This window comes from Nelumbo nucifera, chromosome 5 (genome assembly GCF_055504915.1).
Source record: "Nelumbo nucifera cultivar China Antique chromosome 5, China Antique-T2T, whole genome shotgun sequence".
Lineage (NCBI taxonomy): Eukaryota > Viridiplantae > Streptophyta > Magnoliopsida > Proteales > Nelumbonaceae > Nelumbo > Nelumbo nucifera.
The window spans coordinates 35,980,688-36,006,125 of record NC_142653.1 but is presented as its reverse complement, the minus strand read 5'-3'; positions in this window follow the sequence as shown (position 1 = coordinate 36,006,125).

Genomic DNA, 25,438 nt, shown 5'->3' with positions numbered 1-25,438 from the left:
GAATTAATAATAAAAAGTAAAGATATTGTATATTAAATAATAAACATAATAATAATAAGTATAACTAAAATATTAATATAATATAATTCCAGTAATAATAAGATATTAACATATTAATTATTAAATAATAATAAATTAATTTTAAAATAATATAATATTAATAAAATTTAGTAATAAGTTAATATATATTATTAAAATATTCATAAATATATAAATGATAAATACTAATGAACTGATGACGTGGAATTATATAATTAGTGGATGCAGACGATGTGAGCCCAGTCGGATAAGAACATCTCTTTTCTTACCAAAAATAAAAGAAATCCATCTTATGTTAGAACTCGGAAGTGTGGTGTAATTAGAAATGGATTGGGATGTAGCACTCCCCACTCCGACCGCACAGCGACATCCTAGTCCCTGATATGCGGTTGGAACATGCCGTGACGTATCCCAGTCCCTGATATGCGGTTAGAAACTTCTATTTTTGGATGTAATAATTAGAAACTCTAAGATGCTATAAGAAGAGAAGACTGAGGAGCAGGATCTCAAACCGAATGGAGATGAATTGTTCAGGTGGACGTCGCATACCAATAGGCTTTAGATTCCTACCGACGACACTGGAGCTCATCGTTTATTATCTGAGGAAGAAGGTTTTCGATGGAAGTATTTTTCCCGGCCTCATTAATGATTACGATGTTTACAGTGTGGAGCCATGGAATCTTCCTGGTGCTGGTAGACTGACAGTGGCCGGGACCAAATACGAAGAAGTAAAGAAAGGTAATGAAGCTCTCTACTTCTTTGTCTCCTTGAAAAGGAAGTCGGTAAATGGACAGAGACCCGATCGTCGAGCCGGTGATGGATTTTGGAAGGCTAGTTCCGGGGACTCTTATGTTAAGAATCACATGGGAAAGATAGTGGGTATCACCAAAAGCTTGGTGTATTACCAGTATGCAAAAAATGGCAATCGATGCTGCAAAAACGCTTTAAAGACAGATTGGATTATGCACGAACACTCACTTCCCAATCGTAGTGGACAGGTCAGTTACTTGTTTTCTTTTTCTCCTTCATGTTGATGCTATCATTTGTTCCTTAAAACTTGCCTTGCGTGCACCTTATTCTGATTCTGTGTCGTTTTTTATCTGAAATAGTTCCAACAGTGGGTAGTCTGCAAGATCACCAAGACTGGAAAGTTACCTTCTAATTTTCAGAACCCAGATAGTAGAAGGCTGAAGGATATTGCTGACCAGAACTGTTCTTCGTCATATCCCTGCCCACCGGAGGCTGGCTCAATAGTTTCTGAGATTGGTAATAGCAAGGAAAACCACTCATGCTTATCTGTTGGCGTGCCAGCTGCTTCTTATATTGGTAATCACATTCAGGAGCCCAGATATTCAACCTCACTGGTAAGGCTGCCTAACAGTTGCTGTCCTGCAACGGGTTATCAATTTCAAGAATCATCCATTCAGAACCAGAGGGACCCGTTTGTAAACTCCGCCATCTATGAGGTAGGGTCCTGCAGTTGGTCTAACCCATCTGCACCACGTGCTGTAGTGGCTATCCAGAAAACAAGCCATAACACCACCATGTATGCGGCATCATGGGATTCTGCAAAATCAACAACATTTTTGTCTTCTGGTTCCAATGAAGCATGTCCAACTTCAGAAGCACCAACAACACAAGATACGACTTTGCCGATCCAATCTGAACCCACACAAGTAGAGAGTAGCTTTGTTCCAAGTAAGGATTCTATGGAGATGCTACAGGAGTTGGAGTGGATCAATGAATTCTTTGAGGGATAGAATGACTCATTTTAGGGTAAATACCACATGACCCATGTCTGTGATTAGTTCAGAGATTGATAAAATGACTTATTTGAGAAGATATCACACTTTGAATCATTTATTTATTTTTAACTAATTTATTTATATTTTGAACTGAAAAAATGTATCATACTCTTATAACCATTACAGATTGACAAGTTTGAAATTGTGCAAAATCATGTCAAACAATGCTCTTGGTACCAAGGATTCAGAATTTGCTTGGTAGCACTTACGGAAATGCTGTAGTACAATGCTCTGGACCACAATGTTTACTTCTTACAACCCAATCAGCCACCTTCTTTCCTTCTTGCCATGTGTGGATGTTATAGAATAGTTCTAATTGCTTGCTATCGGTGTTCCAATTGCTTGAAATTCGGCCCATGAGTACGTTTTATTTACCACTTCTTTCGTTATATTTAAGATACTCGAATACAATTCTAATATTTATATGTATAAAGCAAGTATTAAAATGCTAAATCCAGGTACCAAAAATGTTAAAAATAGGTCGATATCAGTGTGAGACGAGATATGCTCCACACATGGGTGGGTGTCTCACAGGTACATCCACCATGCATTGGCAACATTTTTAGCCCGTAATAATAATTTATAAGTACGGAGATGTTTCCAATGCATTATAGGATGTGCATGTGAGGTCGGTGTGAGGCGCACCGTGTGAGGAGCAGATCTAGTCTCTCAAAAGGTTGGTAAAGTTTTGGAATAAGGCCAAGCCAGCGGTCATATAAAATCTAATGGCTGCCCTAAATAAGGTTAAACCCGCAGTGAATTTGGATAAAATTGCCTTAAGTGGCGAGCGAATGACTCAAAAAGCCTAAGCCCTCGGTTTCAATCCAGGGGATGGGCTCCCCACAGAATACACCCCACGCGCCCGTCTCCTTGAGGGATTGCGCCACCATCCCTCATACAACCAGAAACTCAACTTCAAACAAGTTATCTCACAAAACAAAACTATAAAATATGGAAATAGTGAAGAAAGAGTCAGGTTTTTCTTTGACATTGGAAACGGTCGTTCAATCTTGAATGAAAAATCACCCATTTAATGCCCAAAGGCATATTCACAAGTTATTTATGCTTATCCCAACCAGGGATTAGACACCTAAGGACAGTTTCGTTCACAGTTGGAATCGGAATCAAAATCTGAATCAGAGTCTTCCCGAATTGGGATCGGAGTCGGAATGGTTTATTCCCATAGCCTCTTTGCTTCAAATAGGAATGGGAATGGAAATTGAAAACATCGCAGGAATGGGATTTAATTCCCAAGGGAGGGGGAGGGAATAGTCATTCCCTCGTACGGGTGAATGCCAAATGGGGCTTTAGACTTTTCAGAAGAAAAAAAAATAGGGTAAATTTCTGAAACCTCCCCTGAAGTTTGGTAATTGCAATCACCTTCCCCGAATTTTTTGACACAACTGTAATTAGACCCCCCTCGCTTTGAATCCTCTAACAAGAGGCACGAAAAAGTCCAAAATGCCCATGTAGTTACTTTGACCAAAATGTTTAATTATTTTCAAAATTTTCTTTTCATATCAATCACTACCCCAAGCCTTTCCAAAATATACTTATTTTCCAAATTTTCCTTTCATATCAATCATTCAAAAGTAAAACTGCATCTTTCAATTCTCCTTTTTTTTATCGTTGTTGATAAAGTTTGTATTGTTTTTACTATAGAAACCAGTCTCAATAGTAATTGCATGGGCTCAGGATCTTTTCACGAGCATAGCTCGAATAACTCGTGAAAAGCTCGACTTGTTGCCACCCCTAATTGCAAGTTCTTTGTTCTATCCCTTGTTAGAGGTGTAAATCAAGTTGGGTCATCCGCAGCCCGACACAAATTTGGATCGGCTCGGCATGGCCCGGCGTGACATCCGTGGGTCGTGCCAAGCCTGGCACGATCATGCGGGTCAAGCTGGGCTTGGGGTTTTAGGTCCATAGGCCAGGCCGAAGCAACCCAACCCACGGCCTAGCCCAGCAGGACCCATATTATATATGATATTATATAATAATATATTTATATAATAAACCACTGTTTTCAATTTTATTATCTAATTTATTTAATTATTGTATATATAAGTAGTTGTATACATCAAAATTCAAATAAAATTAAAATTTTAGCTTTTTCATTAAATAAATAGCTTTGGCCCGGTCTATGGCCCAGCCTGGCCCATAGACCAGCTCGACCTGCTGTACGGCACGGGCTCGCTAGGGCTTGGGCTGTGGGCCATGCCGAGCCGACCCCCAAGTTATCCCTAGGAAAGGCGACATGGCTTGGGATGGCCCGTAGACAGGCACAACATGGCCTGCACTTTGCACGGGCCGGCTGTGGGCCGTGCCAGTCCCGTTTTACACCTCTATTACTTGTTTTTCTCCTCTCTCTCTCTCTCTCTCTCTCTCTCTTCCCTCCTCCAGTCATCCTTTCTTATTCTTCTCTCTTCCTCTGAATATGCAATCCAACCTTTAGTCACATTGGCAACCTACAACATGAATTTCAGACCATTTAGAACTCACCCATAGAAGAATTCAAATTTATACATGAAGGCTGAAAATCAGAATTTAAAAACAAAAGCAAGAGAGTGTTTTGATGTTTAATTCATGTATCGTCATCAACCACAACAAAGATGTTTAAAAAAACTAATTAATTAGTAGTTCAAAGGAGGAAACGAATCTGCACATAATATGTAAACAAATATCTCTCTTATACACAAAAAACTTGCACCGGGTTCTGATGAGACGCAATCCGGCTGCTCCTAGCTAGTGATGACTTGGTTTCCAATAAGCGACGGACTTGATTAATCTGCACAAGGAGAATCAGAAAACCCGGGGGGCTTGCCCGACGAGGTCACTCCGATGCTTAAGTCTGTATCAGGTTGCAAGTTGATGAGAACTTAAAAAGCAAGAGAGCTAGAGAGCAAAGATTATGCATATCCTCGCCACTGGAGGGTTGGGATCTTTATATACTAGAGTCCTCACTGGTTTTTCGGAGTGGTTCCGGGATCCTTGCTGTGATGAGGCTCATTTCCGTATTAATAGGAAATAACGCTGCTAGCCGATAAGGTTCATTGCTGCCGCCCGAATAAGATGGGGAGATAATGCTAGCAATTACGTGGCGTGATCCCGAAGAGCACGGGGTCTGGTGGTGAGATCATCGGGGTTTCCATATGAAGGTCAACCTGACTAGGTAGTGAGTTGCCTGTGAAGTTCCGGGCTGCTTGGGGGCAAGCTGCCTAGTGGCGAGCTGCCTGAGCTCGTGTTCCACAGACCTGATCTGCTCCTAATGCCTAAGTGCCTTAGTACCAGGGTGATCCGAGGTAGGCCTGTCCTGAGGTGGCCACTTTCTGGGGTGTTTCGTCTGTCCGGGCTCGATGTTTAACGAACTTGGTTTCTATCCTGGTCGCGATCTGGTATCGAGGTGATCTTAACTCGAAGTAGATTCGGTTCGAGGTAATAGGGTACCCGAGGCCGCTCTGTAGCGAACTGATCACGCTGATCTGTCACTCGTGTCGGGTCACGTCCACGTGCCGATCTGACTGTGTTGAGTTGTCACTTATGTCAAGTCATGTCCACGTGTCTCCCTATGAGGAGTTCGGGCCAAATCACCCTTCATCAATTGCCCCCACTCCCCGAGATAGGAGCCTTGACCTGGTGCGGGGAGTTCCTGATGAGCCAAGTGGATTTGGTCCGAAGTTGAAACAGCTAGTCAGATGAGTCATCGATCAGATTTATTCGACCACACGGCTCGACCAAAAAAACGTAGGTCGTGCCTATACACGAGCGGACGTCACGGGGTCTATAAATTCCGTGAACGTCAAAAAACGCGCTAAACCGATTTCGGCCTCAGGGATCGCATAGCCGGTTTTTCTAGGAGTCGTCGGATCAATTCAGTCACAACTGTTGGCTTTTCAGAAATTGTGGCAATAAATAGGGGTGCCTGTGATTCATTCTTCTCGTCGTGAATTCTATGATTGAGCTCTCCCGAGGTCGTGTCGAAGCCTTCCAACTCGGTCTTCATTCAGTTTTCCACTCCATCCTTTCTTTTCGGTGGGTCCTTGTTCTTTAGTTTTTTCCTGCTTTTCAATCATGTCAAGTTCTAGTGTAGATGGAATCTTAGGTAGTACAAGTGAGGTGGAGGGTGCTGCTCTTCCTACCAGGGAAGTCAGCTCGCGACAGGGTGCCTCCACTCTCCGGTCTTTAGAGGGAACCTCTAACCCTGAAGTCTGGCCATCTCGAATCGGGGAGATCGAAGCTCAGGAAGAGGGTCCATCCCCCAAATCGAGGGCCCCATCTTCTTCCCGAGATCGGGATCCCGATGACTTCAGTCCTTCCACAATGTCTTGGGAAAGATTGTTGTACTTAGTGTCCCGCTATCGTCTCCCCGATAGCTTGGTCTTTAGCCTACGTTTAGGTCAATACCCTTGGGCGCATGATCACCATGAGCTCGTTGTTTTTGAGGAGCAGCTCGCGGTAGGGCTGCGCTTCCCACTTCAGCCTTTCCAAATATAAATAGTTAGGTTTTATAATGTTACCATTGACCAGTTTCATCTGAATTCTATTAGGAACATTGTTGGCACCATTTCCCTATTCCACGCCTACGGCCGACCCCTGACCCTAAATATCTCCAGCTTGATCTGTAAGATCAAGCAAAGCTCATCCTGTCTACGTGGGGACATCAAACAGAGCTACTATATCTCTCTCCAGCCCGGATTTAAAATCCTGTTCGGTTGCCCAAACAAGGTTCCGGCCTAGAAAAGGTGATATTTCATCGTACGTAACCCGGAAGGGTGGTCTTTCCCATCCCACTGAAGGGTGGCTACTAGGGACCCCGGGGTGAGTTTGGATGTAGAGACCTGGGCAGTGATCAACTCGTGGAGGGACCTCGGCCTTGAGATGAAAAACTTCTTGGCCGAGGATGCGCTGGTGCGAGCTGGTTTGCGCCCTCCTAGTAGGTTTCCTTTTGGAAAATTATTTAAAATGCCCTTTAAGTTCTGGACTAACTGTCCCGTTGTTTTACAGTTACAATGCCATAGGTCGACGCAGAGAGCCTCCTAAAAAGTTCCCAGAAGGGGAAGAAGCGGATGGTCGCGAAGAGACTTCGTCGAGAAGTCAGGCCTTCAACCTCTGGACCAACCGAGGCCCTAGCCGTGGAGCCGATCTCCACTGAGCCCCCAGGGAGGAGGCCCGATTAGCATCCCCCAAAGTGGTCATAGACGAGGGCCGCGAGGAGGATGCTCGTCCTCAGGAACCAGAGTGCACGTCTGTGCCAGAGGGGCTAGACGTCGAGCTAGAGAGTGCCCCCGGGAACGAGGGAGAAAGCATCATGACTCACGTTCTCATGGTGCACGAGAGCTGGGATGTCGTCTTCTCAGACGAGGTCGCACGATGGGCAGATATGCCTTCGGCCCGGCTCTTGGGGCTAGATGCCAGCCACTACATGGTGGTAAGCATTCAGCCTTTAGTTCGGTTTTTTTTTTTTTTTCCTTAGCTCGATTTTCTTTTGATAGGTCAATTCTGCCCTTCACGCAATGGCCTCCAGTCCGTGATCTGCTCGAAGGAGGCTCGGGATGCCAAGGTGGTGCTACGGAAGCTCCATCGCAACCTGGACCTAGCTCGGGGAGAAGCACTTCAAGCTAAAAAGGGAGATGAGGGCCTGAAGCAGCTGATCTCGATCCAGGAGGGACAGATCTCCATGCTAACCGAGGAGAACGTGAAGCAGAAAGAGCTGATCTTAAGGATGACCGACGAGAAGGTGTGGCTTCAACGAGAAGTCAAAAACCTCGAGGCCATGGTCCAAGAGCGTAACCAAATCTTCGAGACCGCCATCAAGGAGGCGCAGATAGAAGAAAGGAACCTGCCTGTCGAGTGCTTCAAGGAGTCCTCGGAGTTCATTGCTCTCCAGGTCGAATATGGCTCAAGCTCCTACCGCTCCGGGTACAAGCTGTGCATGTATCTGGTCCGGCAAAAGTTTCCTAATCTCGACCTCGGTGCCATCACGATGTCAGACTTAGACCTTGAAGTGGCCAAGGCAGCGAATGAGGAGCCGGCCTCATCAAAGGAGAAGAGCGATGACGAGGTCGAAGTGGTGGACCCCTCGGATATGGCTGGTAGTCCTCCTGCATGGTAGCTTCTTCTTTTCCTCTCCCTTTTTTGAGTCCTGAATGTACACCCCGAAGCCACTGAGCTCGGGTCATGACAAAATTTTGGTACTTGCCTTCTCTTTCATCAATGAAATACAATGTTTCTATGTAACCTGTGTGCAAAATAATTCTATGTGTGGGTGAGCCTCGGTCTGGGCAACTAATATATAGGTTACCCGAATTGTCGAGCTACCGAGTTGGACAACCAGTAAGGATAACCAAAATAAAAATTTGCCTAAGTATTTGTTACCTCGAACTATCTGTTTAAACTTTCGCTAGGGGCAACTTAGATAATGAAGAACGAGGAGAGCGACACTATAAGGTATATACCTGACCTGTCCGTGCACGGGCTCTTCATTTAAATGTTGGGAGTCCCCAATGGATCCAACCTGTTCATTTATGTCGAAGTGAGCCAGATATCATAGGGCTCACGCCCAAGCTGTCTACGCTTTAGGCATTAGTAGTGCTTCGCCTATGCCGAAGAGGCGGATAAGACTTATATGCCCATGCCAAGGAGGCAACTAGGTCTTTGGTGCCCGTGCCAAACAGGCGGCTGGGACTTATACGGTGACAAGTCCGTCAATTCAATACTTTAGCCCTTAGGCCCTGGGGGCAACTTGTAGTCCACCCTCCTTGATCTTGCCCATGCTGAAGAGGCAACTGGGCCTTATATGATACCGAAGACTTTTACTAGCTCGGCACCTTTAGTCCTTAGGCTTCTAGAGGTGACTCACCAGTCCACTCTCTAGTTAGATGACCACAGATAATATCGTCTCAGATTGCCGACGTTCCATGCTCGAGATATCTGTTTTCCTTCTACGGTTTTGAGCTCGTACATACCTTCCCCGAGCACCCGTTTTACTCGATAGGGTCCCACCCAATTCGGTCCGAGTTACCAACATCGGGCTTAGGCACCATGACTATGCGAAAAACCAAGTCTCCAATGCGGAAGTTCCGCTTCTTGACCCGGGCGTTGTAGTACCGAGCCACTCTCTGCTGGTAGGCCGCGGTCTGAATGTATGCGAGGTCTCGTACCTCTTCTACTAGATCGATGTTGGTGCGTAGCTCGTCATCGTTTGTCTCTTCGTCGTATGCCTCTAGGCGTAACGTAGGTACCTCGATCTCGGCAGGGATTATTGCCGCCGTGCCGTAGGGGAGGTTGAAGGGAGTTTCACCCGTGGCAGTCTTCACAGTGGTTCGGTAAGCCCATAGTACATTGGACAGCTCGTCTGCCCATAGTCCTTTAGCTCAGGCTAAGCATGCTTTCAGTCCACGGAGGATGGCCCTGTTCGGGACTTCTGCTTGACCATTTGCTTGAGGGTGTGCCACCGCGGTGAAATTCTGTTGTATCCTCATCTCTTTACACCAGTTCTAAAACTTGATATCCTCGAATTGCTTGTCGTTGACGGAGATAAGCACTCGAGGTAGTTCAAAGCGGCATACTACGCTCCTCCAAAAGAAGTTTTGCATGCTTTGTGTTGTGATCGTCGCAAGAGGTTCCGCCTCTACCCACTTTGTAAAATAATCCACCGCTACGACCAAGAATCTCCTCTGTCCCGTCGCTGGCGGGAATGGTCCAAGGATGTCGATTCCCCATTGCGTGAAGGGCCATGGGCTAGTGAGGTACTTCAGGTCAGCAGTGGTCTGATGGTAGACGATGGTGTGCCCTTGACACTTGTCGCATCTTTTGATGAGCTCAAGCGCATCTGCCTTCATCGTGGGCCAGTAGTACCCCTGTCGCAGTGCTTTTGGAGCTAGGGCTCTGCCCCCAAGTGTCCGCCGCACAAACCTTCATGAGTATCGTGGAGAGCGAGCTCAGCTTCCAAAGGTCGCAAGCAATGCAAATAGGGGAGCGTGTAGGATCTTCGGTACAGCCGTCCATCTATCATGACGTATTTGGTTGCCTAACGCTTTACCCTTCTGGCTGCATTACGATCTGCATGGAGGGTCCCATGAAGCAGGTAGCTTGCGAGTGGGTCAATCCAGCTTGGCTCTACTTGCGCAATAGGAGCGACCTCCTCTGCCCCCTGAGAATGCTGGGGCGAGATAGGTTCTCTATATACACGGTCCTCATAGTGTTATTACTTGAGCTGGCTAGCTGGGACAGAGCATCGACCTTAGCGTTCTCAGACCTCGGGATCTGCCTGATGAAATAAGACTAGAAACCCCGCAGAGCTTCTCTGACCTTGGCTAGGTAGGCGACCATGGTTGGCTCGCAAGCTTCGTATTCGTCGATGACCTGGTTGACCACGAGATGGGAGCCACTATAGATAACGATGTGTTTGGCTCGTACTTTGTTCGCTAAAGCAAGCCTGGCTATCAATGCTACGTACTCCGCTTCATTATTGGACGCGGTGAACTCAAACCGAAGCGCATACTCCAGTTTCACCCTGCTTGGCCCGTACAGAATGATACCAGCTCCGCTACCTTGCTGATTTGATGAACCATCCACATGGAGGATCCAGGGCTTCTCATCGCAAGTTGGATTTGCTCTAACCGGGAGAGGCGCCGTGTTGGTTGAAGCTTCCTCTCTATGCTCGGGTCGATCGATTCAGGGACTACAATGCTAAAGGTACATTCCGCGACAAAGTCGGCTAAAGCTTGGGCCTTGATAGCTGTCCAAGGCTCGTACTGAATGTCGTACTCAATGAGTTCAACGGCCCACTTCATCAATCTACCGGAGACCTCAGGCTTGAGCAAGACTTGCCTCAGAGGTTTATTGGTGAGGACGACGACGGGATGGGCTTGGAAGTATAGTCGACTTATAATAGGTGGACACCACAACGCGAAGAGCGTAGGTGATAGTTCGACTTATAATGGCATTGTACGGGGAGGGAGTCGCGACCACTAGAAAAGTGTGGTCGAATCTCGCAATGCTAGGCCACGCACCGACCTCTACAGGTACTGAAATTCGCCCCAAGGGCCTAACTTCTTCTCCACTGAAGCCTATCAGGGGTGTGTTTGTGGGCTTGATATCGCTTTCTGACAGTTGTAGCTTGTCGAACGCGTCCTTGAACAGTATATCTGTCGAGCTGCCTGAATCGACCAGGACGCGCTTCACTTCGAAGTCGTTGATTCTTATCTTTATGACGAGCGCGTCATCATGGGGGTACTGGATCCCGCACGCGTCATCTTCAGTGAAGAACACAAGCTCTTCGAACCTTGGCCGCTTCGGGGGGTTCTGGTCTTCTCTTTTTAACTCACGAGCCGACGTTTTCGCCGCAGCTGATGTGCAGCCCGCAACAATTAGGATTATCTTCCCACATGCACCACATGGCCCATCGTGCACCCCATGGCCCATCGCCCCATTAATTAGGATTATCTTCCCATGACAAACATTAGGGTTGTTCATAAGAATGCCCAACTCGACCAAACCGACCAACCCAGACCGACCCAACCCGAGTCGGTCGGGTTTTCATCAGTACCGGTCAGTTTCGGGTTGGGCAAATATATAAACCGATATATTGGGTCGGTTACGGTTTTCTTGTGTGAAACCGAAACCAACCCGACCCGAACCGAACTAGTCTTCTACTAGTTCGGTAGCTTCTAGTTTGAGTAGTTTCCTACTTAACTATAACTAGTCTTCTACTAGAACTAGAAGGCCCATTAGGTAATTATAAATAGAATAGGCAATCTATCCTAATTTCTAACTTTCTCTAGTCTTTTACACCAAATAGGCAACCCATTAGGAAATATATATATATATATATATATATATATATATATTTTTTTTTTCTGAATTTATTTTTCGGTGTCATTGTGATTCATTCCGATTCTAACTGTTTGTTTTTGTAGAAATGGGATTCTGATTTTGATTCTTGGCGGAATAGGATTCCCCCATATTCAAGTATGGCCATTTAGGCCCCCCTAGGGAATGGGATTCACAATCTATCAAGAGGTAAAAATCTCATGACAAAAAACCCTTCAAGCTCTAATATTAAAAAAATAATAAAATATTATTAAATAGTAATAAAATAATAGTACCATAATGAAACATTAATTCGATATAATTGAACTAATAATAAAACATTAATAGTTAAATAATAAAACATTAATGAATTAATAATAAAAAGTAAAGATATTGTATATTAAATAATAAACATAATAATAATAAGTATAACTAAAATATTAATATAATATAATTCCAGTAATAATAAGATATTAACATATTAATTATTAAATAATAATAAATTAATTTTAAAATAATATAATATTAATAAAATTTAGTAATAAGTTAATATATATTATTAAAATATTCATAAATATATAAATGATAAATACTAATGAACTGATGACGTGGAATTATATAATTAGTGGATGCAGACGATGTGAGCCCAGTCGGATAAGAACATCTCTTTTCTTACCAAAAATAAAAGAAATCCATCTTATGTTAGAACTCGGAAGTGTGGTGTAATTAGAAATGGATTGGGATGTAGCACTCCTCACTCCGACCGCACAGCGACATCCTAGTCCCTGATATGCGGTTGGAACATGCCGTGACGTATCCCAGTCCCTGATATGCGGTTAGAAACTTCTATTTTTGGATGTAATAATTAGAAACTCTAAGATGCTATAAGAAGAGAAGACTGAGGAGCAGGATCTCAAACCGAATGGAGATGAATTGTTCAGGTGGACGTCGCATACCAATAGGCTTTAGATTCCTACCGACGACACTGGAGCTCATCGTTTATTATCTGAGGAAGAAGGTTTTCGATGGAAGTATTTTTCCCGGCCTCATTAATGATTACGATGTTTACAGTGTGGAGCCATGGAATCTTCCTGGTGCTGGTAGACTGACAGTGGCCGGGACCAAATACGAAGAAGTAAAGAAAGGTAATGAAGCTCTCTACTTCTTTGTCTCCTTGAAAAGGAAGTCGGTAAATGGACAGAGACCCGATCGTCGAGCCGGTGATGGATTTTGGAAGGCTAGTTCCGGGGACTCTTATGTTAAGAATCACATGGGAAAGATAGTGGGTATCACCAAAAGCTTGGTGTATTACCAGTATGCAAAAAATGGCAATCGATGCTGCAAAAACGCTTTAAAATTGCAGAACATTTTTCTTCTATACATCTTCACTTCCTCTCCAAAACATTTAACATGTTATCCTTTGTTTAATTTTTTGCTCAAAAGAAAATAATAATAATAATAATAATAATAATAATACTAATAATAACAATAATAATAATAATTATATACTCATGATCAACAAAATTATTAATTTCTTTCAAACTCATTTAGCAACTTTGATTTCATAATATTAGTACTTAAAACAGTGCCAAAAAAATAATAAAATTATAGAATTTAGTTGCAGCAATGGTGAATCTCTTGGTCAATTGTCTACGTACCACCTCTTCGAGTGCTAAGTGCTAACAATATTTTTTCTTTTCCTTCCCATATGATTCATGAGTACTCATTGTTGAATTGGCGCCTTGATCATCAGAAATGTCCACACTATCTATCAATCTAGGGAGATGGTTCCTATCATGCCATGCCCAATTGCTTATATACAACCTCATCTCTATCCACTGGAAGCATATGTTAGCACTTAGCTCCAATCAGATTGATGTACATATGCATTTATTGTAAATGAATAAAAATACATAATTGATTCATGTTATATTTGGTGTGTTTCTGTGTAATTACCCTTAAACTAAACACTTATGAGACTCGTGTTAGTTTAGAATGTTCTCAACTATTGGATAGACTTAGGGAAGTTTATCCTGCCAAGGCTGACACTAATGGTTGGCTCGCAAGCTTCTCTGACCTTGGCTAGGTAGGCGACCATGGTTGGCTCGCAAGCTTCGTATTCGTCGATGACCTGGTTGACCACGAGATGGGAGTCACTATAGATAACGATGTGTTTGGCTCGTACTTTGTTCGCTAAAGCAAGCCTGGCTATCAATGCTACGTACTCCGCTTCATTATTGGACGCGGTGAACTCAAACCGAAGCGCATACTCCAGTTTCACCCTGCTTGGCCCGTACAGAATGATACCAGCTCCGCTACCTTGCTGATTTGATGAACCATCCACATGGAGGATCTAGGGCTTCTCATCGCAGGTTGGATTTGCTCTAACCGGGAGAGGCGCCGTGTTGGTTGAAGCTTCCTCTCTATGCTCGGGTCGATCGATTCAGGGACTACAATGCTAAAGGTACATTCCGCGACAAAGTCGGCTAAAGCTTGGGCCTTGATAGCTGTCCAAGGCTCGTACTGAATGTCGTACTCAATGAGTTCAACGGCCCACTTCATCAATCTACCAGAGACCTCGGGCTTGAGCAAGACTTGCCTCAGAGGTTTATTGGTGAGGACGACGACGGGATGGGCTTGGAAGTACAGTCGACTTATAATAGGTGGACACCACAACGCGAAGAGCGTAGGTGATAGTTCGACTTATAATGGCATTGTACGGGGAGGGAGTCGCGACCACTAGAAAAGTGTGGTCGAATCTCGCAATGCTAGGCCACGCACCGACCTCTACAGGTACTGAAATTCACCCCAAGGGCCTAACTTCTTCTCCACTGAAGCCTATCAGGGGTGTGTTTGTGGGTTTGATATCGCTTTCTGAGAGTTGTAGCTTGTCGAACGCGTCCTTGAACATTATATCTATCGAGCTGCCTGAATCGACCAGGACGCGCTTCACTTCGAAGTCGTTGATTCTTATCTTTATGACGAGCGCGTCATCATGGGGGTACTGGATCCCGCACGCGTCATCTTCAGTGAAGAACACGATCTCTTTGAACCTTGGCCGCTTCAGGGGGTTCTGGTCTTCTCTTTTTAACTCACGAGCCGACGTTTTCGCCGCAGCTGATGTGCAGCCCGCAACAATTAAGATTATCTTCCCACGTGCACCCCATGGCCCATCGCCCCATTAATTAGGATTATCTTCCCATGACAAACATTAGGGTTGTTCATAAGAATGCCCAAACCGACCAACCCAGACCGACCCAACCCGAGTCGGTCGGGTTTTCATCAGTACCGGTCGGTTTCGGGTTGGGCAAATATATAAACCGATATATTGGGTCGGTTACGGTTTTCTTGTGTGAAACCGAAACCAACCCGACCCGAACCGAACTAGTCTTCTACTAGTTCGGTAGCTTCTAGTTTGAGTAGTTTCCTACTTAACTATAACTAGTCTTCTACTAGAACTAGAAGGCCCATTAGGTAATTATAATTAGAATAGGCAATCTATCCTAATTTCTAACTTTCTCTAGTCTTTTACACCAAATAGGCAACCCATTAGGAAATATATATATATATATATATATTTTTTTTTTCTGAATTTATTTTTCGGTGTCATTGTGATTCATTCCGATTCTAACTGTTTGTTTTTGTAGAAATGGGATTCTGATTTTGATTCTTGGCGGAATAGGATTCCCCCATATTCAAGTATGGCCATTTAGGCCCCCCTAGGGAATGGGATTCACAATCTATCAAGAGGTAAAAATCTCATGACAAAAAACCCTTCAAGCTCTAATATTAAAAAAATAATAAAATATTATTAAATAGTAATAAAATAATAGTACCATAATGAAACATTAATTCGATATAATTGAACTAATAATAAAACATTAATAGTTAAATAATAAAACATTAATGAATTAATAATAAAAAGTAAAGATATTGTATATTAAATAATAAACATAATAATAATAAGTATAACTAAAATATTAATATAATATAATTCCAGTAATAATAAGATATTAACATATTAATTATTAAATAATAATAAATTAATTTTAAAATAATATAATATTAATAAAATTTAGTAATAAGTTAATATATATTATTAAAATATTCATAAATATATAAATGATAAATACTAATGAACTGATGACGTGGAATTATATAATTAGTGGATGCAGACGATGTGAGCCCAGTCGGATAAGAACATCTCTTTTCTTACCAAAAATAAAAGAAATCCATCTTATGTTAGAACTCGGAAGTGTGGTGTAATTAGAAATGGATTGGGATGTAGCACTCCCCACTCCGACCGCACAGCGACATCCTAGTCCCTGATATGCGGTTGGAACATGCCGTGACGTATCCCAGTCCCTGATATGCGGTTAGAAACTTCTATTTTTGGATGTAATAATTAGAAACTCTAAGATGCTATAAGAAGAGAAGACTGAGGAGCAGGATCTCAAACCGAATGGAGATGAATTGTTCAGGTGGACGTCGCATACCAATAGGCTTTAGATTCCTACCGACGACACTGGAGCTCATCGTTTATTATCTGAGGAAGAAGGTTTTCGATGGAAGTATTTTTCCCGGCCTCATTAATGATTACGATGTTTACAGTGTGGAGCCATGGAATCTTCCTGGTGCTGGTAGACTGACAGTGGCCGGGACCAAATACGAAGAAGTAAAGAAAGGTAATGAAGCTCTCTACTTCTTTGTCTCCTTGAAAAGGAAGTCGGTAAATGGACAGAGACCCGATCGTCGAGCCGGTGATGGATTTTGGAAGGCTAGTTCCGGGGACTCTTATGTTAAGAATCACATGGGAAAGATAGTGGGTATCACCAAAAGCTTGGTGTATTACCAGTATGCAAAAAATGGCAATCGATGCTGCAAAAACGCTTTAAAGACAGATTGGATTATGCACGAACACTCACTTCCCAATCGTAGTGGACAGGTCAGTTACTTGTTTTCTTTTTCTCCTTCATGTTGATGCTATCATTTGTTCCTTAAAACTTTCCTTGCGTGCACCTTATTCTGATTCTGTGTCGTTTTTTATCTGAAATAGTTCCAACAGTGGGTAGTCTGCAAGATCACCAAGACTGGAAAGTTACCTTCTAATTTTCAGAACCCAGATAGTAGAAGGCTGAAGGATATTGCTGACCAGAACTGTTCTTCGTCATATCCCTGCCCACCGGAGGCTGGCTCAATAGTTTCTGAGATTGGTAATAGCAAGGAAAACCACTCATGCTTATCTGTTGGCGTGCCAGCTGCTTCTTATATTGGTAATCACATTCAGGAGCCCAGATATTCAACCTCACTGGTAAGGCTGCCTAACAGTTGCTGTCCTGCAACGGGTTATCAATTTCAAGAATCATCCATTCAGAACCAGAGGGACCCGTTTGTAAACTCCGCCATCTATGAGGTAGGGTCCTGCAGTTGGTCTAACCCATCTGCACCACGTGCTGTAGTGGCTATCCAGAAAACAAGCCATAACACCACCATGTATGCGGCATCATGGGATTCTGCAAAATCAACAACATTTTTGTCTTCTGGTTCCAATGAAGCATGTCCAACTTCAGAAGCACCAACAACACAAGATACGACTTTGCCGATCCAATCTGAACCCACACAAGTAGAGAGTAGCTTTGTTCCAAGTAAGGATTCTATGGAGATGCTACAGGAGTTGGAGTGGATCAATGAATTCTTTGAGGGATAGAATGACTCATTTTAGGGTAAATACCACATGACCCATGTCTGTGATTAGTTCAGAGATTGATAAAATGACTTATTTGAGAAGATATCACACTTTGAATCATTTATTTATTTTTAACTAATTTATTTATATTTTGAACTGAAAAAATGTATCATACTCTTATAACCATTACAGATTGACAAGTTTGAAATTGTGCAAAATCATGTCAAACAATGCTCTTGGTACCAAGGATTCAGAATTTGCTTGGTAGCACTTACGGAAATGCTGTAGTACAATGCTCTGGACCACAATGTTTACTTCTTACAACCCAATCAGCCACCTTCTTTCCTTCTTGCCATGTGTGGATGTTATAGAATAGTTCTAATTGCTTGCTATCGGTGTTCCAATTGCTTGAAATTCGGCCCATGAGTACGTTTTATTTACCACTTCTTTCGTTATATTTAAGATACTCGAATACAATTCTAATATTTATATGTATAAAGCAAGTATTAAAATGCTAAATCCAGGTACCAAAAATGTTAAAAATAGGTCGATATCAGTGTGAGACGAGATATGCTCCACACATGGGTGGGTGTCTCACAGGTACATCCACCATGCATTGGCAACATTTTTAGCCCGTAATAATAATTTATAAGTACGGAGATGTTTCCAATGCATTATAGGATGTGCATGTGAGGTCGGTGTGAGGCGCACCGTGTGAGGAGCAGATCTAGTCTCTCAAAAGGTTGGTAAAGTTTTGGAATAAGGCCAAGCCAGCGGTCATATAAAATCTAATGGCTGCCCTAAATAAGGTTAAACCCGCAGTGAATTTGGATAAAATTGCCTTAAGTGGCGAGCGAATGACTCAAAAAGCCTAAGCCCTCGGTTTCAATCCAGGGGATGGGCTCCCCACAGAATACACCCCACGCGCCCGTCTCCTTGAGGGATTGCGCCACCATCCCTCATACAACCAGAAACTCAACTTCAAACAAGTTATCTCACAAAACAAAACTATAAAATATGGAAATAGTGAAGAAAGAGTCAGGTTTTTCTTTGACATTGGAAACGGTCGTTCAATCTTGAATGAAAAATCACCCATTTAATGCCCAAAGGCATATTCACAAGTTATTTATGCTTATCCCAACCAGGGATTAGACACCTAAGGACAGTTTGGTTCACAGTTGGAATCGGAATCAAAATCTGAATCAGAGTCTTCCCGAATTGGGATCGGAGTCGGAATGGTTTATTCCCATAGCCTCTTTGCTTCAAATAGGAATGGGAATGGAAATTGAAAACATCGCAGGAATGGGATTTAATTCCCAAGGGAGGGGGAGGGAATAGTCATTCCCTCGTACGGGTGAATGCCAAATGGGGCTTTAGACTTTTCAGAAGAAAAAAAAATAGGGTAAATTTCTGAAACCTCCCCTGAAGTTTGGTAATTGCAATCACCTTCCCCGAATTTTTTGACACAACTGTAATTAGACCCCCCTCGCTTTGAATCCTCTAACAAGAGGCACGAAAAAGTCCAAAATGCCCATGTAGTTACTTTGACCAAAATGTTTAATTATTTTCAAAATTTTCTTTTCATATCAATCACTACCCCAAGCCTTTCCAAAATATACTTATTTTCCAAATTTTCCTTTCATATCAATCATTCAAAAGTAAAACTGCATCTTTCAATTCTCCTTTTTTTTATCGTTGTTGATAAAGTTTGTATTGTTTTTACTATAGAAACCAGTCTCAATAGTAATTGCATGGGCTCAGGATCTTTTCACGAGCATAGCTCGAATAACTCGTGAAAAGCTCGACTTGTTGCCACCCCTAATTGCAAGTTCTTTGTTCTATCCCTTGTTAGAGGTGTAAATCAAGTTGGGTCATCCGCAGCCCGACACAAATTTGGATCGGCTCGGCATGGCCCGGCGTGACATCCGTGGGTCGTGCCAAGCCTGGCACGATCATGCGGGTCAAGCTGGGCTTGGGGTTTTAGGTCCATAGGCCAGGCCGAAGCAACCCAACCCACGGCCTAGCCCAGCAGGACCCATATTATATATGATATTATATAATAATATATTTATATAATAAACCACTGTTTTCAATTTTATTATCTAATTTATTTAATTATTGTATATATAAGCAGTTGTATACATCAAAATTCAAATAAAATTAAAATTTTAGCTTTTTCATTAAATAAATAGCTTTGGCCCGGTCTATGGCCCAGCCTGGCCCATAGACCAGCTCGACCTGCTGTACGGCACGGGCTCGCTAGGGCTTGGGCTGTGGGCCATGCCGAGCCGACCCCCAAGTTATCCCTAGGAAAGGCGACATGGCTTGGGATGGCCCGTAGACAGGCACAACATGGCCTGCACTTTGCACGGGCCGGCTGTGGGCCGTGCCAGTCCCGTTTTACACCTCTATTACTTGTTTTTCTCCTCTCTCTCTCTCTCTCTCTCTCTCTCTTCCCTCCTCCAGTCATCCTTTCTTATTCTTCTCTCTTCCTCTGAATATGCAATCCAACCTTTAGTCACATTGGCAACCTACAACATGAATTTCAGACCATTTAGAACTCACCCATAGAAGAATTCAAATTTATACATGAAGGCTGAAAATCAGAATTTAAAAACAAAAGCAAGAGAGTGTTTTGATGTTTAATTCATGTATCGTCATCAACCACAACAAAGATGTTTAAAAAAACTAATTAATTAGTAGTTCAAAGGAGGAAACGAATCTGCACATAATATGTAAACAAATATCTCTCTTATACACAAAAAACTTGCACCGGGTTCTGATGAGACGCAATCCGGCTGCTCCTAGCTAGTGATGACTTGGTTTCCAATAAGCGACGGACTTGATTAATCTGCACAAGGAGAATCAGAAAACCCGGGGGGCTTGCCCGACGAGGTCACTCCGATGCTTAAGTCTGTATCAGGTTGCAAGTTGATGAGAACTTAAAAAGCAAGAGAGCTAGAGAGCAAAGATTATGCATATCCTCGCCACTGGAGGGTTGGGATCTTTATATACTAGAGTCCTCACTGGTTTTTCGGAGTGGTTCCGGGATCCTTGCTGTGATGAGGCTCATTTCCGTATTAATAGGAAATAACGCTGCTAGCCGATAAGGTTCATTGCTGCCGCCCGAATAAGATGGGGAGATAATGCTAGCAATTACGTGGCGTGATCCCGAAGAGCACGGGGTCTGGTGGTGAGATCATCGGGGTTTCCATATGAAGGTCAACCTGACTAGGTAGTGAGTTGCCTGTGAAGTTCCGGGCTGCTTGGGGGCAAGCTGCCTAGTGGCGAGCTGCCTGAGCTCGTGTTCCACAGACCTGATCTGCTCCTAATGCCTAAGTGCCTTAGTACCAGGGTGATCCGAGGTAGGCCTGTCCTGAGGTGGCCACTTTCTGGGGTGTTTCGTCTGTCCGGGCTCGATGTTTAACGAACTTGGTTTCTATCCTGGTCGCGATCTGGTATCGAGGTGATCTTAACTCGAAGTAGATTCGGTTCGAGGTAATAGGGTACCCGAGGCCGCTCTGTAGCGAACTGATCACGCTGATCTGTCACTCGTGTCGGGTCACGTCCACGTGCCGATCTGACTGTGTTGAGTTGTCACTTATGTCAAGTCATGTCCACGTGTCTCCCTATGAGGAGTTCGGGCCAAATCACCCTTCATCAATTGCCCCCACTCCCCGAGATAGGAGCCTTGACCTGGTGCGGGGAGTTCCTGATGAGCCAAGTGGATTTGGTCCGAAGTTGAAACAGCTAGTCAGATGAGTCATCGATCAGATTTATTCGACCACACGGCTCGACCAAAAAAACGTAGGTCGTGCCTATACACGAGCGGACGTCACGGGGTCTATAAATTCCGTGAACGTCAAAAAACGCGCTAAACCGATTTCGGCCTCAGGGATCGCATAGCCGGTTTTTCTAGGAGTCGTCGGATCAATTCAGTCACAACTGTTGGCTTTTCAGAAATTGTGGCAATAAATAGGGGTGCCTGTGATTCATTCTTCTCGTCGTGAATTCTATGATTGAGCTCTCCCGAGGTCGTGTCGAAGCCTTCCAACTCGGTCTTCATTCAGTTTTCCACTCCATCCTTTCTTTTCGGTGGGTCCTTGTTCTTTAGTTTTTTCCTGCTTTTCAATCATGTCAAGTTCTAGTGTAGATGGAATCTTAGGTAGTACAAGTGAGGTGGAGGGTGCTGCTCTTCCTACCAGGGAAGTCAGCTCGCGACAGGGTGCCTCCACTCTCCGGTCTTTAGAGGGAACCTCTAACCCTGAAGTCTGGCCATCTCGAATCGGGGAGATCGAAGCTCAGGAAGAGGGTCCATCCCCCAAATCGAGGGCCCCATCTTCTTCCCGAGATCGGGATCCCGATGACTTCAGTCCTTCCACAATGTCTTGGGAAAGATTGTTGTACTTAGTGTCCCGCTATCGTCTCCCCGATAGCTTGGTCTTTAGCCTACGTTTAGGTCAATACCCTTGGGCGCATGATCACCATGAGCTCGTTGTTTTTGAGGAGCAGCTCGCGGTAGGGCTGCGCTTCCCACTTCAGCCTTTCCAAATATAAATAGTTAGGTTTTATAATGTTACCATTGACCAGTTTCATCTGAATTCTATTAGGAACATTGTTGGCACCATTTCCCTATTCCACGCCTACGGCCGACCCCTGACCCTAAATATCTCCAGCTTGATCTGTAAGATCAAGCAAAGCTCAGCCTGTCTACGTGGGGACATCAAACAGAGCTACTATATCTCTCTCCAGCCCGGATTTAAAATCCTGTTCGGTTGCCCAAACAAGGTTCCGGCCTAGAAAAGGTGATATTTCATCGTACGTAACCCGGAAGGGTGGTCTTTCCCATCCCACTGAAGGGTGGCTACTAGGGACCCCGGGGTGAGTTTGGATGTAGAGACCTGGGCAGTGATCAACTCGTGGAGGGACCTCGGCCTTGAGATGAAAAACTTCTTGGCCGAGGATGCGCTGGTGCGAGCTGGTTTGCGCCCTCCTAGTAGGTTTCCTTTTGGAAAATTATTTAAAATGCCCTTTAAGTTCTGGACTAACTGTCCCGTTGTTTTACAGTTACAATGCCATAGGTCGACGCAGAGAGCCTCCTAAAAAGTTCCCAGAAGGGGAAGAAGCGGATGGTCGCGAAGAGACTTCGTCGAGAAGTCAGGCCTTCAACCTCTGGACCAACCGAGGCCCTAGCCGTGGAGCCGATCTCCACTGAGCCCCCAGGGAGGAGGCCCGATTAGCATCCCCCAAAGTGGTCATAGACGAGGGCCGCGAGGAGGATGCTCGTCCTCAGGAACCAGAGTGCACGTCTGTGCCAGAGGGGCTAGACGTCGAGCTAGAGAGTGCCCCCGGGAACGAGGGAGAAAGCATCATGACTCACGTTCTCATGGTGCACGAGAGCTGGGATGTCGTCTTCTCAGACGAGGTCGCACGATGGGCAGATATGCCTTCGGCCCGGCTCTTGGGGCTAGATGCCAGCCACTACATGGTGGTAAGCATTCAGCCTTTAGTTCGGTTTTTTTTTTTTTTTCCTTAGCTCGATTTTCTTTTGATAGGTCAATTCTGCCCTTCACGCAATGGCCTCCAGTCCGTGATCTGCTCGAAGGAGGCTCGGGATGCCAAGGTGGTGCTACGGAAGCTCCATCGCAACCTGGACCTAGCTCGGGGAGAAGCACTTCAAGCTAAAAAGGGAGATGAGGGCCTGAAGCAGCTGATCTCGATCCAGGAGGGACAGATCTCCATGCTAACCGAGGAGAACGTGAAGCAGAAAGAGCTGATCTTAAGGATGACCGACGAGAAGGTGTGGCTTCAACGAGAAGTCAAAAACCTCGAGGCCATGGTCCAAGAGCGTAACCAAATCTTCGAGACCGCCATCAAGGAGGCGCAGATAGAAGAAAGGAACCTGGCTGTCGAGTGCTTCAAGGAGTCCTCGGAGTTCATTGCTCTCCAGGTCGAATATGGCTCAAGCTCCTACCGCTCCGGGTACAAGCTGTGCATGTATCTGGTCCGGCAAAAGTTTCCTAATCTCGACCTCGGTGCCATCACGATGTCAGACTTAGACCTTGAAGTGGCCAAGGCAGCGAATGAGGAGCCGGCCTCATCAAAGGAGAAGAGCGATGACGAGGTCGAAGTGGTGGACCCCTCGGATATGGCTGGTAGTCCTCCTGCATGGTAGCTTCTTCTTTTCCTCTCCCTTTTTTGAGTCCTGAATGTACACCCCGAAGCCACTGAGCTCGGGTCATGACAAAATTTTGGTACTTGCCTTCTCTTTCATCAATGAAATACAATGTTTCTATGTAACCTGTGTGCAAAATAATTCTATGTGTGGGTGAGCCTCGGTCTGGGCAACTAATATATAGGTTACCCGAATTGTCGAGCTACCGAGTTGGACAACCAGTAAGGATAACCAAAATAAAAATTTGCCTAAGTATTTGTTACCTCGAACTATCTGTTTAAACTTTCGCTAGGGGCAACTTAGATAATGAAGAACGAGGAGAGCGACACTATAAGGTATATACCTGACCTGTCCGTGCACGGGCTCTTCATTTAAATGTTGGTAGTCCCCAATGGATCCAACCTGTTCATTTATGTCGAAGTGAGCCAGATATCATAGGGCTCACGCCCAAGCTGTCTACGCTTTAGGCATTAGTAGTGCTTCGCCTATGCCGAAGAGGCGGATAAGACTTATATGCCCATGCCAAGGAGGCAACTAGGTCTTTGGTGCCCGTGCCAAACAGGCGGCTGGGACTTATACGGTGACAAGTCCGTCAATTCAATACTTTAGCCCTTAGGCCCTGGGGGCAACTTGTAGTCCACCCTCCTTGATCTTGCCCATGCTGAAGAGGCAACTGGGCCTTATATGATACCGAAGACTTTTACTAGCTCGGCACCTTTAGTCCTTAGGCTTCTAGAGGTGACTCACCAGTCCACTCTCTAGTTAGATGACCACAGATAATATCGTCTCAGATTGCCGACGTTCCATGCTCGAGATATCTGTTTTCCTTCTACGGTTTTGAGCTCGTACATACCTTCCCCGAGCACCCGTTTTACTCGATAGGGTCCCACCCAATTCGGTCCGAGTTACCAACATCGGGCTTAGGCACCATGACTATGCGAAAAACCAAGTCTCCAATGCGGAAGTTCCGCTTCTTGACCCGGGCGTTGTAGTACCGAGCCACTCTCTGCTGGTAGGCCGCGGTCTGAATGTATGCGAGGTCTCGTACCTCTTCTACTAGATCGATGTTGGTGCGTAGCTCGTCATCGTTTGTCTCTTCGTCGTATGCCTCTAGGCGTAACGTAGGTACCTCGATCTCGGCAGGGATTATTGCCGCCGTGCCGTAGGGGAGGTTGAAGGGAGTTTCACCCGTGGCAGTCTTCACAGTGGTTCGGTAAGCCCATAGTACATTGGACAGCTCGTCTGCCCATAGTCCTTTAGCTCAGGCTAAGCATGCTTTCAGTCCACGGAGGATGGCCCTGTTCGGGACTTCTGCTTGACCATTTGCTTGAGGGTGTGCCACCGCGGTGAAATTCTGTTGTATCCTCATCTCTTTACACCAGTTCTAAAACTTGATATCCTCGAATTGCTTGTCGTTGACGGAGATAAGCACTCGAGGTAGTTCAAAGCGGCATACTACGCTCCTCCAAAAGAAGTTTTGCATGCTTTGTGTTGTGATCGTCGCAAGAGGTTCCGCCTCTACCCACTTTGTAAAATAATCCACCGCTACGACCAAGAATCTCCTCTGTCCCGTCGCTGGCGGGAATGGTCCAAGGATGTCGATTCCCCATTGCGCGAAGGGCCATGGGCTAGTGAGGTACTTCAGGTCAGCAGTGGTCTGATGGTAGACGATGGTGTGCCCTTGACACTTGTCGCATCTTTTGATGAGCTCAAGCGCATCTGCCTTCATCGTGGGCCAGTAGTACCCCTGTCGCAGTGCTTTTGGAGCTAGGGCTCTGCCCCCAAGTGTCCGCCGCACAAACCTTCATGAGTATCGTGGAGAGCGAGCTCAGCTTCCAAAGGTCGCAAGCAATGCAAATAGGGGAGCGTGTAGGATCTTCGGTACAGCCGTCCATCTATCATGACGTATTTGGTTGCCTAACG